Source organism: Erinaceus europaeus, chromosome 17 (assembly GCF_950295315.1).
Source record: "Erinaceus europaeus chromosome 17, mEriEur2.1, whole genome shotgun sequence".
NCBI lineage: Eukaryota > Metazoa > Chordata > Mammalia > Eulipotyphla > Erinaceidae > Erinaceus > Erinaceus europaeus.
In genome coordinates, this window is record NC_080178.1 from 49,826,268 (window position 1) to 49,841,056 (window position 14,789).

General features: G+C 46.1%; 1 pseudogene; it reads right to left on the reverse strand.

Annotated features, from left to right (window-relative positions):
• Window positions 1–14,386, reverse strand: part of LOC132533982 (NADP-dependent malic enzyme, mitochondrial-like) — a 37,317-nt pseudogene extending 22,931 nt beyond the window's left edge.
• Window positions 14,387–14,789: the final 403 nt, after the last annotated feature.

Sequence of the window (14,789 nt, forward strand, 5' to 3'; positions counted from 1 at the left end):
CAAACTTAGAGACAACAAAATGTGTGGAACTGGGAGTCTGAGAGGTCCCCTGCTCAGAGGTCATCAGTGATGGTGTGGAAAGGAATAGTACAGGGCAGTGGAGGGGTGGGGAAGGAGCATGGTGGTGGTAGTGATGGGGTAGTAGTAACAGGTAGGAACAGAGATCCAAAGATGAGTGACAGTGACACAGAGAGAAGACATAGCTTGTAAGTCACTAGCAGCCAATGAATCTGTCTGTTCCATGCTTATGCCCAGGTAGAACCACAGGGATAAACAGAAATAGCCAGGGAAGGACAGACACTGGGGCAGGTGGCCAGAGGTGAAGATGTTTGGGAGGACTTGAAAAAGGAAGCAAGAGTTTGTATGAAGGAGGGGAAAAACCAAGCTAATTGATTGGTCATGTGGTATCTGCCAGTTACTGAAAGAGAATACTAGAACATGTATACTTGGATATGTAGAAACTGAGAGGGAGAGAGGGATAGAGAGGGCTAGAGAAAGAAAAACATTTGCAGTACTACTTTATGACTTGTGCAGGTTGGGACCACCGTGAGCTTGAGCCTGGATCCATGCACCTGGTAATGTGTGTGCTCAGTGGGTGCACTACTGCTTGGCCCCAGTGAAAGTGCTCTTAAGTCAGGATGAAGTGGACCATGACCTTCGTTCCCCCCTGACTTTTCACCAGGTGGGAGAGGTCAACAGGCTCCAGGATGCATTTTGCACTCAGTGCTCTCAGCTTGCCCGGGATCTCTGAAAATATGCTCTGTGTCTCAGAAGATGCTGCTATAAGGTGCACTACTATCAAGCATGAATTCTAAGTTCCATCACTGGAATGGCAGTATCCAGAGTGATGCTTTGGTTCTCTCTCTCAACTCCATGAATAAACAAACAAACAAAACATTTTTTAAACGTCTGAGGACATTCTAGTAGGAGAATTTAAAGGAATCCCATCCAGTGCAGTGGACTCACACAGAGAAGGGGTCTAAGTTGGAGCTGGGTAGACCAGTTGGTTGGTGCTGAGCTTCTTTGCTGAACAGGCAGTCTGTACTTTCATTGAAGCTATTCTACAATGAGGCTTCACTCACGCCCTAGTCTAGAACCTTTGAGAACACCTATGCCCTTTGCAGCCTCTTTCAAGAAGCTTCTCTTTTGGGATGGAGGCTTTGGTCAGCTTGAGGGGACATCAGGTTGAGGGCATTTCACAAGTCAGTAGGAGAGCAAGATTATCTGAGGAAAGGTCTGGGCCACATGCCTGCATACACACATTTCCCTTTTGGGTTAGGAAATTTTCCCTACACCTCTTCTTTTGATTGCTGTAGCCAGGATGGCCAGGACCAAGGGAAGAAAAGGTCAAGGGCTGATCAAAAAGAAACTCAGGTCCATTTGTTTCCATTGCCAGGGAGCACTGCCTTTAGCTGAAGGGTCTCAAGCTCAGGACATCCTGTTGGAGTTGCGAAACTTCATCCCCCTCTGGCTCCAGTGGGAAATAGGAATGCATCTACATGAGGCCTGTCAGTCCCCTGACACTCCAGTCCCTGTGTCCATACTCATAGGAGCATGTAGGGTGTTCCCTGCCTCCCCAAATACAAGCTGCTCCTTCGGTATGCCAAAAAATTTCCACTCATGTACATCTTAGACATTATTTTGTGTATGTAAATCTCCACATGCCTTTAAAAAATACTGACTAGGGGTGGGAGTGGGGGAAGAGAGACAGCACAATGTTCATGCAGAAGACTTTCATGCTGGAGTCTCTGAGGTCCCAGGTTCAACACCCAGCACCACCTAAAGTCAGGGATGAGCAGTGCTCTTGTCTTTCTCTCAATAAAATGAAATATATTCAAATGGCAGAGTGCAGGACTTGAATTCTCTATGGGTCAGTGCAGTGATCAGATGATCTCTCTCTTGCATACAGAACTGTACTTTAATAAGAGCTAGTCCATCCAGTGATTGAAACCCATGAGTCAAGCCCCAGGGTAAGTGGCCCCACACTATCCTGTCTCTTGCACCCAGCTCTCTCCTGCAGAGTATGACAGTGATTGGGGGATCAGATGGAATTTTGCTGAAAGACCCTCGAAATCCCCCTTAGGCCACTTCTTCAGCTCTGGCCCAGTGCCAGTGGCTGAGCCATAGCATTAAGCGTCAGCCAGTCTTTGGTAGGCAGAAAATGAAAGAAACTCAGGGAGAAACTAGGGCAGTGGGTGTTCCTTTTCTTTTCAAATTGTTTTTAAATATTTATTTATTTACTTATTCATTTTTGTTGTCCTTGTTTTATTGTTGTAGTCATTATCTTTGTTGGATAGAACAGAGAGAAATGGAGAGAGGAGGGGAAGACAAAGATGGGGAGAGAAAGATAAACACCTGCAGACCTGCTTCACTGCCTATGAAGTGACTCTCCCTGCAGGTGGGGAGCTGGGGATTGAATTGGGATCCTTATGCAGGTCCTTGAACTTTCTGCCATGTGCACTTAACTTGCTTTGCTGCTACCGCCTGACTTCCTCTCTCATTATATTTATGTATTAAATTTAAATTTTTTCATAGCTGAAGTTTTATACATATATGGTTTCATAATTCATGGCAACTGTTTCTTTCATATAAAGACACCATTGCACTGGAGCTTCCTCTGCTGTCATGTCATAGCATTTCCCATGTGGTGCCTGTGTCATGGGGATGACAAGGTATATGTCCAATTGGCCCCCCAACTGCTGCCCTTTCTTTTTGTCATTAGGGTTTTCAGGGTTATCACTGATATATGCCTGCCTGACTCCACCATTCCTAGTGGCTTTTCTTTAAAACAGAAGGTGAAAGGTAGAATGACAGAGGGAAAGAAGGAGAGACAGAGAGGGAGAAAGAGACAGCATTTAGGACTGCTTCACTGCTCATATAGTGTCCCTCCTACCCCTGCCCCATGCTGGGGTCCTGTGTCTTGAATCCGGGCCCTTACTTTTGGTAATGTGTACTCTACCAGGTAGGCTACTTCCAGCCCCCAATTGCAAAATTTTTTTAAAAAGGATATTTTGAACATGCCAGGAGCCATTCTCTGCTTGATAAGCTTTGAAACAATGGAAGCCCTCAAGACAAGTTTTCATTTCCCCCACGGGCAGGCCATTTCCCCTCAGGTAGGCCATTTATCAGAAAGCAAGTGACACACCACATAGTTGTAGTAACAAACATGGTTTCGGCTATTGTATGTTGCAAGGAACATTCCACCCTGATGATTGCTCCCCCTCCTCTTCCTCTTCCAGTACTTCCCCCTTCCCCAAAGCCTTATAATGCCTGTGAACACAATAAAATTTTGCAGCTTGATCAGAATCCTGTCTTGCTGTCATTCCTTGTGTCTCCTGTTCCTTTCATTTCAGGTTCTTGGGTTCCTAGCCCCTATTCACACCCCGCTGGGTGGGGCATCTGGCGCCCGAACATGGGGTGAAGAAGCCTTCTGGACGTTGGAATGCTGCTGCTATCCGAAATTCACTGAGCCACCGTGGCCCGAGGAGGTAATGCACAGGCTCGCATAGATCACCACGGAGCTGCCCAGCCATGAGTCACATCTGAGTGTCACAGAGGCACAAGGTAAGCATTACCATGGGACAGGCATTTAGCAAACAGGATTTATTTATTAATGGACTCAAGGAGTCTTTCAAGACACGAGGAACAAGGGTTAAAAAGAAAGATTTAAAGAAGTTTTTAGACTATATTGGAGATATTTGCCCCTGGTTTCCCCAGGAAGGCACTATTGATGAGAGGCATTGGAGGAGAATTGGTGATTGTATTAATGACTACTATCAATCTTTTGGTCCTGAACATGTCCCTGTTTCAGCCTTTTCCTATTGGAATTTAATTAATGATATCTTAAAAAATTTATAATAATCACCCTGATATTAAAAGCCTCATTACAGAGGGTGAAAAGGTCCTCCGGCAACTTTCTTGCCTGCCCTCCAGGACAAAGACCCCATCCCAGTGCTCTTCTGTAATTGTTGACCTTGATCCCCCCGTATCCGGCCAAAATAAAGACCCTGTCCCCCTGCCTACAGGTTCCACCTCACTCACTAAAGTTACCTCCATTGACCCTCGTATTGCTAATTCACATGAGAATAAAACCCTGCAATCTTTCCCCCGCCTCTATCCAGTTTTACAAAACCCCTCCCTCTCCTGAAGCACTTCCCGTGGAGGAGGAGGCTTCGCTAGAAAGAGAGGCTGCCAAATACCACAATCCTGATTGGTGTCCTCCTCCCTTTAATCCCCCTCCTTACATTCATGCCCCTGCTCTCCAGCCTGACCCCCTCCTTGATGATCCTTCCATCAGGCAGGCACGCTCAGGAGCCCTTACAGGAATTTCCACCCTCCACAAGGTCCTTGCTGACTGGAGAGAGCAGCTTCAATTAATGAAAGAAATAGCTGCAGTTACAGAAGAACCTACATTTTTAGCCTCACCAAAAAACCTAAGCCCAATCCCTAAAACTAAATCATCCAAATCAAAACCAGTTTTGGCTTTCCCTGTCACTCGGAGCCAGACTCAAACTGACCCTGCACATAAGGTTTCTATACAAATAGAAGACCCTGAAGAACCTCCAGATTCAGATGTTGATAGCGACAATAATCTCCCACAATCTTCCACCCCCTCTAAAACCAAAAATGACAAAGCCCAATCAAGTTCAGATGATGATAATGATGATAATTGTTCTCAAAAACATAAAAATCTAAATTTTAAATACTTAGAAAAATTTAAAGCGGTGGTTGCTAACTATGGTCCGACCGCTCCTTTTACTGTAGCTTTGTTAGAAGGATTTAGTGATAAATGGCTCACTCCCAATGACTGGAATCGGCTGGCTCGCACTGCTCTTAATGGAGGAAATTATGTCTCCTGGAGAATTGAGTTTATAGAAAACTGTAGGGACCTGGCTCAGCGCAATGAGAAAAAAAAAGATTCCTCAAAGACTTGGACTCTTAAAAAACTCGTAGGTGAGAGCCCCTATAATTCCAACGAGGTTCAAGCCCGTTTCCCACCCGGCTTGCTCACCCAGATACAACAGGCTGGCTTAAAAGCATGAAAGCACCTGGCAAGGCCCAGAGAGCCCTATAGTGATTTTATTAGCCGCTTAAATGAGGCTAAATCAAAAGCAGAAAGGCTTTTCAGAGGTGATGAAACTGATAATCCTTGTGTTAAACATTTGTCTTTTGAAAATGCTAATCCCGCTCGTCAAGATGCCATCTGTCTTCACAAGCGTGGCACTCTTGCTGATTATGTTAAGCTTTGCTCTGGCATCGGCACTACACATGCTCTTGGGCTTGTCATTGGTGTCACCCTCCGTAACAATAATTTTTCTGCAGGCGCCAGCCAACAAAACAAGACCTGCTTTAACTGCAAACAGCCTGGTCATTTTATCAGAGAGTGTATGGCCACCGCCCAAGTCCAACCTCTTGTATTGGGGCACCCTCCTCCGGCAACAGTTTGTCTGCGCTGCCAAAGAGGCAAACACTGGGCCTCTGAATGTAGATCTAGAAGTAAGATCCAGGGCCAATTCTTAAGCCCCCGACCGTTGGGAAACTTCCTGCGGGGCTGGCCCCTGGCCCCCACACAAAGGATAACCCCTGGGGCTATCAGGTTTGTCCCTCCGGCTCCAGCCCAGCTGCTTCCCCCTCCTCAGCCAACTCCCAATGCCTCCGCAGATCGGCCTCTAGTCTCTGGAGAGCCACCACTTGCAGCGCAGGACTAGAACTCTGTGCCACCTTCCTCACAGTATTAACCCCTGATACAGGCCCTCTGACCATAAATACTGCATTCTTTGGCCCCCTCCTTCAAAATTTGTTCGGCATAATACTAGGAAAAGCTAGTTCCACCCTCCAAGGTCTACATGTGGTCCCCGGAGTTGTTGACAATGACTTCACTAGAGAAATTAAAGTTATCGCCTCCTCTCAAGAAGGCACACAGGTCATTCCACCCAGTGAGCATTTAGCACAACTAATATTACTTCCCTTACAGCACCTTAATAGTAATTTCCATAAACAGTCCCATCTCGATGACCCCCCCCGGGTCCTCAGACGCATATTGGGTCCAACAGGTTTCTCTCGACCGCCCCTCCTTGAAACTATTTTTAAATGGCAAACCTTTTACTGGTATTATAGACACAGGGGCTGATGCCACAGTCATTTCTGAAAAAGACTGGCCACACACTTGGCCCTTAACGGCCTCTGACACCCACTTAAAAGGCATAGGCCAGTCCACTGACCCCAAAGTCAGCTCCCAGGCTCTTACTTGGTCAGATGAAGAGGGCAATACTGGCTCTGTTACTACATTTGTTATCCCTGGGCTGCCAGTTAATCTCTGGGGCCGTGATATTTTATCTCAAATGAATGTCATTATGTGCAGCCCCAACGAAAAGGTGTCCCGGCAGATGTTAAATCAAGGTTTTCTCCCGGGAAGTGGACTTGTAAAAAAACTCTCAAGGAATTAGAGAACCCCTTACAGTCGTCCAAAGGACAGATCAGTCTGGGCTGGGTATCCCTCCCCCTCTGCCTTTTTCCTAATGGCCGTTGACATGCCTGCACCCCAAGCAGAAAAAATTGCCTGGAAAACAAGTGTCCCCGTATGGGTTGATCAATGGCCTTTAACACAAGAAAAAGCCAAAGCAGCACTGACGCTAGTGCAGGAGCAGCTTGCTGCAGTTCACATAGAGCCAACTACCTCCCCGTGGAATATCCCAATTTTTGTCATAAAAAAGAAATCAGGAAAATGGCGATTATTACAAGATTTAAGAGCTATTACCAAAGTAATGTTCCCTATGGGGACCCTTCAACCAGGTCTACCCTCCCCTGTAGCGATCCCCTCTGGCTATCTTAAAATAGTTATTGATCTCAAAGATTGTTTCTTCACTATTCCCTTACACCCTGATGACAGGCCCCATTTTGCCTTCAGCATACCCCAAATAAATATTCAGGGCCCTATGCCCCGTTATCAATGGAAAGTATTACCACAAGGCATGGCCAATACCCATACCCTTTGTCAAAAATTTGTTGATGAGGCTGTTGCTCCAATTAGACAAAAATGGCCTTCCATATATATTCTACATTATATGGATGATATACTTTTGGCTGCTGACCAAAAGGACAGCCTGTTTCAATGCCTAGAAGACCTGACAGCCAGTCTTTCAAATAGAGGACTTCAAGTTGCCCCCGATAAAGTACAAATAGCTGACCCTTATACTTATTTGGGATATGAATTACTTCACCATCGCATGCTAACCCCTCAAATTCAACTACGCACCTCCCATTTACAGACCTTAAATGACTTCCAAAAACTTCTAGGTGATATTCAATGGCTTAGATCATATTTAAAATTGCCCACTCATGCCCTTCTCCCCCTAAATGAAGTCCTTAACGGTGACCCAAACCCATTGTCTCCCAGAAAGCTCTCCACTGAAGCCCAAGATTCCTTAAACCGCACTATACAAGAGCAGACTGTTTTTCAAATTGACTATAATACACCCCTGCTATTTGTTATCTGTTCCACTTCTCATACACCCACTGGTGTTTTCTGGCAAAACTCACTTAAAGCCAAAGATAAGGGGCACCCCCTACTATGGGTTCATCTGCCTGCTTCCCCTCAAAAGGTGCTTGCCACATATCCATTCCTGGTTGCACAGCTGATTATAAAAGCATGAAAACTGAGCCGTCAATATTTTTGAAAAGATCCTGACTCTCTTATCTTACCCTACACTAAAAATCAGCTTGATTGGTTGCTCCAAGCCTCTGATGACTGGCCTATTGCATGTGCCTCCTTCTCAGGCACCATTGATAATAATTATCCCAACAGTCCCCTGCTACAATTTGCTGCTGTGCATCCCTTTGTATTCCCCAAGATAACAGCTACCCAGCCTCTTAATAAGGCCTCCTTGGTATTTACTGACGGCTCTGTTAATGGAACTGCAGCCTACGTATTGATGGGAACCCTACCAAATGCTTAAGGCAACTCTACATAAACTCAAAAAGACTTCCGTCTATGAAACTCGTGGAGTGCCACGTAATAGCCTCAACCATGCTCTTTTTGTTCTTAATTTTCTCAATCTGGATGCACAAGAAAGATCTGCTGCTAACCATCTCTGGCATCCTGAGACCCATAATAGACAAGCCATGTTCAGGTGGTATGACCCCCTCACAATGGAAAGGTCCTGACCCTGTCCTCATCTGGGGACGTGGCTCGGCCTGCATATATGATCAAAATGAAGGAGCTCCTACGTGGCTTCCTGAAAGGCTTGTTAGACAAGTCAATGGAATCTCACCCACAAGGGGAGATTGCCCTGCTCTTCCTAAAAACAGTGTTGATACACTTCCCTAAAGCCCCAAGAATTACTAATGTATTCCGTGCCCAAGAATGTGAGTTCCTGAGGCCCTTTTTTCTTCTTTTGTCTTTCAGGAAAACAACACTAAAATCTGAAGATGGTTCCAAAGAAGTCCAACCGTGTGATGCTTCCTTGTCTTCTCTACATGCCCCTAATATTGGCCATTCCCACTTGTACAGCCCTTGTTTATCAGTGGGAATTCCAGGTTAGAGAGACACAAACCAAAGACTCTCACACTACAGTCCAAAACATTGGCACAGCACGCTATCCTCCTAAAGGTTTCCGGGAGACTGTTGTCATTAATATTTCTCCCAAGACTATATCTAGGACCCATCGGCCTTATGCCTGCTTTCTTTTTGATAATAAGGACCGGAGCAGATGCCTTACTGATGTTTCCACTTGTGGAGGCTGCCGCTATTGGTCCTGCATTCTCCATGATGCCCACTTGCCAAGAACCAAAACAGGAAAGCCCAGTAGTCTCAGATTACAAGGGTCCCAGTTTACTATTCAGATTTCTGATCCCTGGGATACCCATTGGCAAGAGGGAGTTACAGGTAAATTATATAATAATGGATACTCCACATATCCTACAGTAACTATACATATCTCCAGACAATTGGCATTGGCCAAGCATAGAGAACAAGTAAATCAAGTCATTATAGAAACAGAGAATAAGCTCCATTCGGCTTTCCAAACAAATTCGGCCATGGAAGTCACTAAAAAATGGGCTACTTGGCCCCTATATCTCCAATATGCAATTAACCTTTTAAGTTATTCTTAGATTTTTCTCAACATTTCCCATTGCTTGCTATGTGCATCCCTTTCACGACCCATTCTTGCAGCAGAACCTTTAAACAACACACTGCCAACTTTTCTAGATGCAACCACAAATGAACCCCCTATGGGGCCCCATCCCTCCGTCTCCTCAGTCCCACTTTTTCTAGAACACATAGGCAATTCATTTATACTGGTATTCCTTTATACCAACAACACTGGCCCTGTTAATTTCACTTGCACCCATAATGTTTCTGTAAGCACTGTCCATGAAGCACCACAATTAGCTTACTTCTGGTGCTGTGGGACACTTCTGACTAGCATAAATACCACTACCCTTGGGCCCTGCCTCATGGTAGCTATAGTCCCCCAACTCACTTTATATGAACCTGATGAGTTTGCATGGCTCCTACACTCCACTCATAAAAGATCTGTTTTCCTCCCATTGATAGTTGGCATAGGTTTAGCTACCTCTACTGGCATAGTTGGTGGGGCAGTAGGACATTCTATTTACTTCTCCCATGACTTTTCTGACAAATTACAACAAGTCATAGATTCCACCACAAACAGTCTAGAGTCACTACAGAGACAGATCACATCTCTGACAAAGGTTACTTACAGAACAGACGAGTCCTTGACCTTCTCACAGCAGAAAAGGGAGCAACCTGCTTAGCTTTACAAGAATAATGTTGTTTTTATATTAATGAATCAGGAATTATAGAACAAAATGTTAAAAACCTACAAACACTTAGTCGAGATTTGAGAAATAGATATGACCCTTCCTCTGCACAATCATGGATGAATTCCCCCTTCTTGGCTGCCTTCAGTCGTGGGACCCCTGATTAGTCTTTTGTTAATGATTACCTTAGGACCCTTTATTTTTAATAAGATTACTGATTTTATAAAATGGCAAATTGACTCCTTGGCATCAAAACCCTTACAAATACATTATGATAGGTTTGATTTGGCTGACAGAGGCTTGGCTGAACCTGAGGGTGACAGACCTCCTTTTCGGAGGGCATAAAACTCAGAATTATAAATTGAGACATCCAACCTTGGCAGGGAAAGGGCACCAGGAAGGGGTGAAAGGCAAAGCACTTCAGGGGGAGGACCCTATAGTCCACCTCTAAGTCCCCCGTGAAGCAAACCTGATTTGCATGGAGGTTGGTGTCAGCAAGAACAAACTTCTGCCTTGAAGTTGTCTACACCCTGAAAACTTTGGCTCTGCCTCCCCTCCCCAAAAAGACACCAAGAGCCTTATAAGATGCGGGAAGACTGGTTTTACATTCACCCCACAGAAGGAATCAGGTCAATACTTCTTCCCTCTGGTTAATGCCCACCAAAACTGCTGTTAAGGTCTCTATACCTCACCCATGATTGCCTGCCTCAGTTAAATTGTAACGAAGGGAGGAGATGCCAGGAGCCATTCTCTGCTTGAGAAGCTTTGAAACAATGGAAGCCCTCAAGACAAGTTTTCATTTCCCCCACGGGCAGGCAATTTCCCCTCAGGTAGGCCATTTATCAGAAAGCAAGTGACACACCACATAGTTGTGGTAACAAACATGGTTTCGGCTATTGTATGTTGCAAGGAACATTCCACCCTGATGATTGCTCCCCCTCCTCCTCCTCCTCCAGTACTTTCCCCTTCCCCAAAGCCTTATAATGCCTGTGAACACAATAAAATTTTGCAGCTTGATCAGAATCCTGTCTTGCTGTCATTCCTTGTGTCTCCTGTTCCTTTCATTTCAGGTTCTTGGGTTCCTAGCCCATGTTCATGTCCCGTTGGCAGGGGCATGAATACACTATGAAAACAACCCCCCCACACACAAACCCCCCATGAGGGATCGCTTTAGGAAATGTTCCTGGAAATCTTTGTTTCTGCAAGAAGTTGGAACCCCTGTCCCCTCTTGCCCCACCCTAATAAAATCACATTTGAAGTGAAATTAGAGTGAAACACAAAGGAGGGTGTTTGGCTCTTTGAGTCAGCCTGAGAACTCTTGTCTTTGGAATCCAAACATTCAGTGATCCATCAGTGACACCCAGCAGGCAGGCAAGCTCACCTCCCTTCCTTCAGAAATGACCAGGAAACAGGCGGTGGGGAGGTGAGAGGGAGATACGGGGAGAAAAACAGACAGCAACACAGCTCTGAATGAGGCACTTGCAGGTCAGATCTTAGTCAGGGCTGGGGGAGCTCTGCAGTGCTTTTGTCAAAACTTTCTCATCTCAACTTGTTACTTCCATGTGGAGAGTGGTCCTTAAGCCTTGAGGGGGTTGAACCCCAGGTTCCCTCTACAAAGAGATCAGCATGTGCTTCCAGCCTCAGCTTACAAGAAGCTGAATGGACCACTGACCTGCAATAAAAGAAGCCCTCCCCCTGGCCAGAGATAAGATTAGCCCTACTCTCCAGGACCAGCCTGATCATAAATTCCTTTACTAGCCACTTTGTTCAGCATACTAGCAATGGGCCTTTCCCCAATAGTCCTTATTTGGAGTGATCCTCTTCTATTAGTTCTCTCCCTTTTTTGCCACTTTTATTTCTTTATTTTTTCTATTTGTTTATTTATTCCCTTTTGTTGTCCTTGTTGGTTTGTTGTTGTTGTTGTAGTTATTACTGTTGTCATCATTATTGGATAGGACAGAGAGAAATGGAGAGAGGAGGGGAAGACAGAAAAGGGGAGAGAAAGACAGACACCTGCAGACCTGCTTCACTGCTTGTGAAGCAACTCCCCTGTGAGCAGGTGGGGAGCCACGGGCTCAAACCAGGATCCTTATGCTGGTCCTTGTCTTTGTACCACCTGCACTTAACCTGCTGTGCTACCGCCCAAATCCTTTTCTTCCTTTTCTAACCATATATATATATATATATATATATACCTGTTATATATATATACCTGTTATCACCCCAATAAAATTGAGTTGTCTCTCTGAAGTACTCCCAGAAGTTCGTGTCTCCACACGACCACGCCTGGCCCTTGGTACCTCCATGGGCCTCCAGTGGTCCCCCAACCCTTGCCTCCATCAGCCGAGGAGGTGGTGGGGTTTTGCAGATGCAGCCCACAGTTCCATAGAGACATTGTCTTTGGGATGTGATGCATTTAGTATAGTCAGTGCTGTCAAATTTGTTTATTTCCTTGTTCCCTTTTATTTCTTTCTTTATTTATTGGGTAGTGCTGAAAAGTAGATGTCTTGGGCTAGCAAGAGAGCTCACCTGGATAGTGAGCTGCTTTGCCCTGTACTGTATGTGGCCCAGGGTCAATTTTGGTCCCCAACATATTGGACAATGCTTCAATGCTGTGGTCTCTCTCTGTCTCTGTCTGTCTCTCTCTCTGAAAAAGGTGGCATGGAGAGGAGAAGCCCCAGGCATGGTGAAAAGAAAATAAGAACTATTTTTAACATCAGGAGTTGGCAAGTAGAAGTCCAGTGGCCAAAGCCAGCAGAAGGAATGGGGTCCTATCCAGGAGATGTCTCCACCTCTACTACTATCCCCAGGACCCACTGTGGCCTCCGGTAGGTCAGGCCATAGTGTTGACAGGCCAGCCCCATGGTGGGCATGTACACAATGGGCATGAACCCTCCACATCAGACGTCAGCACCCGGTAGAAGAGCTTCTCATTCTGATTCTGGAGCGTCATGGGGATGATGTACCTCAGGAAGGAAGACAAGAACCAGGCTGAGGGCTCTGGTGGTGGCTCATCCCATCCCCATTTGTGAGGGTCCAGGATTGACTCTCTTGCCCCCACCTGAAGGGGAAGCTTTCCACGTGGTGTAGCAGTGCTGCAGATATCTCCCTTATTTTCCTTCTCTTACTTGTCACTCATTATAAAAAATGGTGGTCAGGATGGTGGATTCATGTAGGCAGCAAACATTTCCCTTCCTGAAAGCTGGATGCTGTCACATGCCAGCTTTGACATGAAAAGATATTTGCATTATTGTCACTTGAACTTGGAAATCAGAGATAGAGTCCATGAAATCCACTACCTGACGCACTCGCTCCTTCTAGGTAGGTAGAAATAGAGGAAGGGGCTAGAGAAATATCTCACTGGTTGGGGAGGACTTGCCTTGACATGTATGTGGCCCAGGTTGGAGTCCCAGCACCACACAGGAGGGTGATAGAGCACCAGGAAAGCTCTGGTGCTGTGGTGTGTCTCCCTCTTTCTCTGTCTGAATCTCCCTCTCTCTCTCTCTCTCTCTTTCACACACACACACACACACACACACACACACACACACACACACACACACTCACACACACTCACACATGACATTCAGGAAACCCCATTTCACCTCCCCCTCCCTTAAGAATGGCCATGGGAAGGACTGGAAAGATTTTAACCTGATTTAGGGCAAGCAGAGAGAAGCCAAACACCTTGCATTTTCCTACCTCTGGGAGTAGAGTGTCTCAAAACTTCCCCCTAGACTTCAGTTCACAAAGGGTCTTGATTTTTTTGTTTGTTTGTTTCAAGAGGGTAAAACCATCAGGTGGACTTTCTGTCTTTCGAGACAGAGGGAGAGGAAGAGGGAGAGAGGGAGAGAGAGAGAGAGAGAAAGAGAGAGAGAGAGAGAGAGACCACAGCACTGAAGCTTTGTCCAGTGATTGGGGGCCAGGCTCAAACCTGGGTGACTCACATGGCAGAGATTACCTAGCTGAGTTATCTGTCCAAAGACCAGTAGGATTCTAGTCCTTGAGGCTGTGCTTTGGTCTCAAGATTCAGCTTTAGTCTCTGAGTGGCTGGAAGTAAGCTTCAATTCCATTTACCACTCTGATCACTGATGTCCCCAGAACCCCATCTGTCCTGTTGGGGGCAGGTTTCACTAGTATCACATGTGACAGTAGGATCCTGGAGGCAAGGAACCCTCTTCTCTCCCTCCACCCCACACAGCGTCATTCTCCTCATTCCAGGAGCCGAGGGTCCCACCAGAAAATCCACACAGTTCAATGAAGGCATTCATTCATGCTTCTCTCTGGTTGACTCAAATGCCACCTCTTTTTAAGGGGCTTTCTGGGTTTTCATGGATGGAATCCTTCCCAGTCAAACAGATAGAACCTTAGGGGGACCTGCACTGCTCTGGGGGCCAGGTTGGGTTTGGGGTGCCTGCAGGAGTGTATTAGAAAGCAGTTGGCCAGAGGACACCACTGATCTATCCAGGTCACTCTGCTGCCGCTCGTAGGACCTCATGACACAGAGCAGCTGCACGTCCTGGCTCCGGAAGCAGGGCGGAGTCAAGCCATGTATGCACAGCTGCAGCTGCTCCTCTAGCATGAAGGCCATGCCCTGGAGAGGAGGAAGAGAGGCAGACCCATGGGTATCTAGAACCCCACCATCTAGCCCTGAATTCCCTGCAGATTCCGAGTGGGGGTGGGGAGTTGGAGCTGCATTTGAACTCCAGCTCTGCTGACTCAACCACCTGGCACAGGTAAGTCAGGGTCTACTCTGTGCCCTAGCTTCCTCCTGGGAATTGGGGCACCATCTCTGCTTGTGAACTGCCTGGGGTTTGGGTCATCACTGTGTTGTACCTAGTTGATCTTGATATAGCTTTTAGCTTTACAGAAAAAAAAGGAAATACACACACACACACACACACACACACACACACACACACACACACACACACACATATATATATATATATATAGAGAGAGAGAGAGAGAGAGAGAGAGGAATAGGATAGAAGATACACACAGAT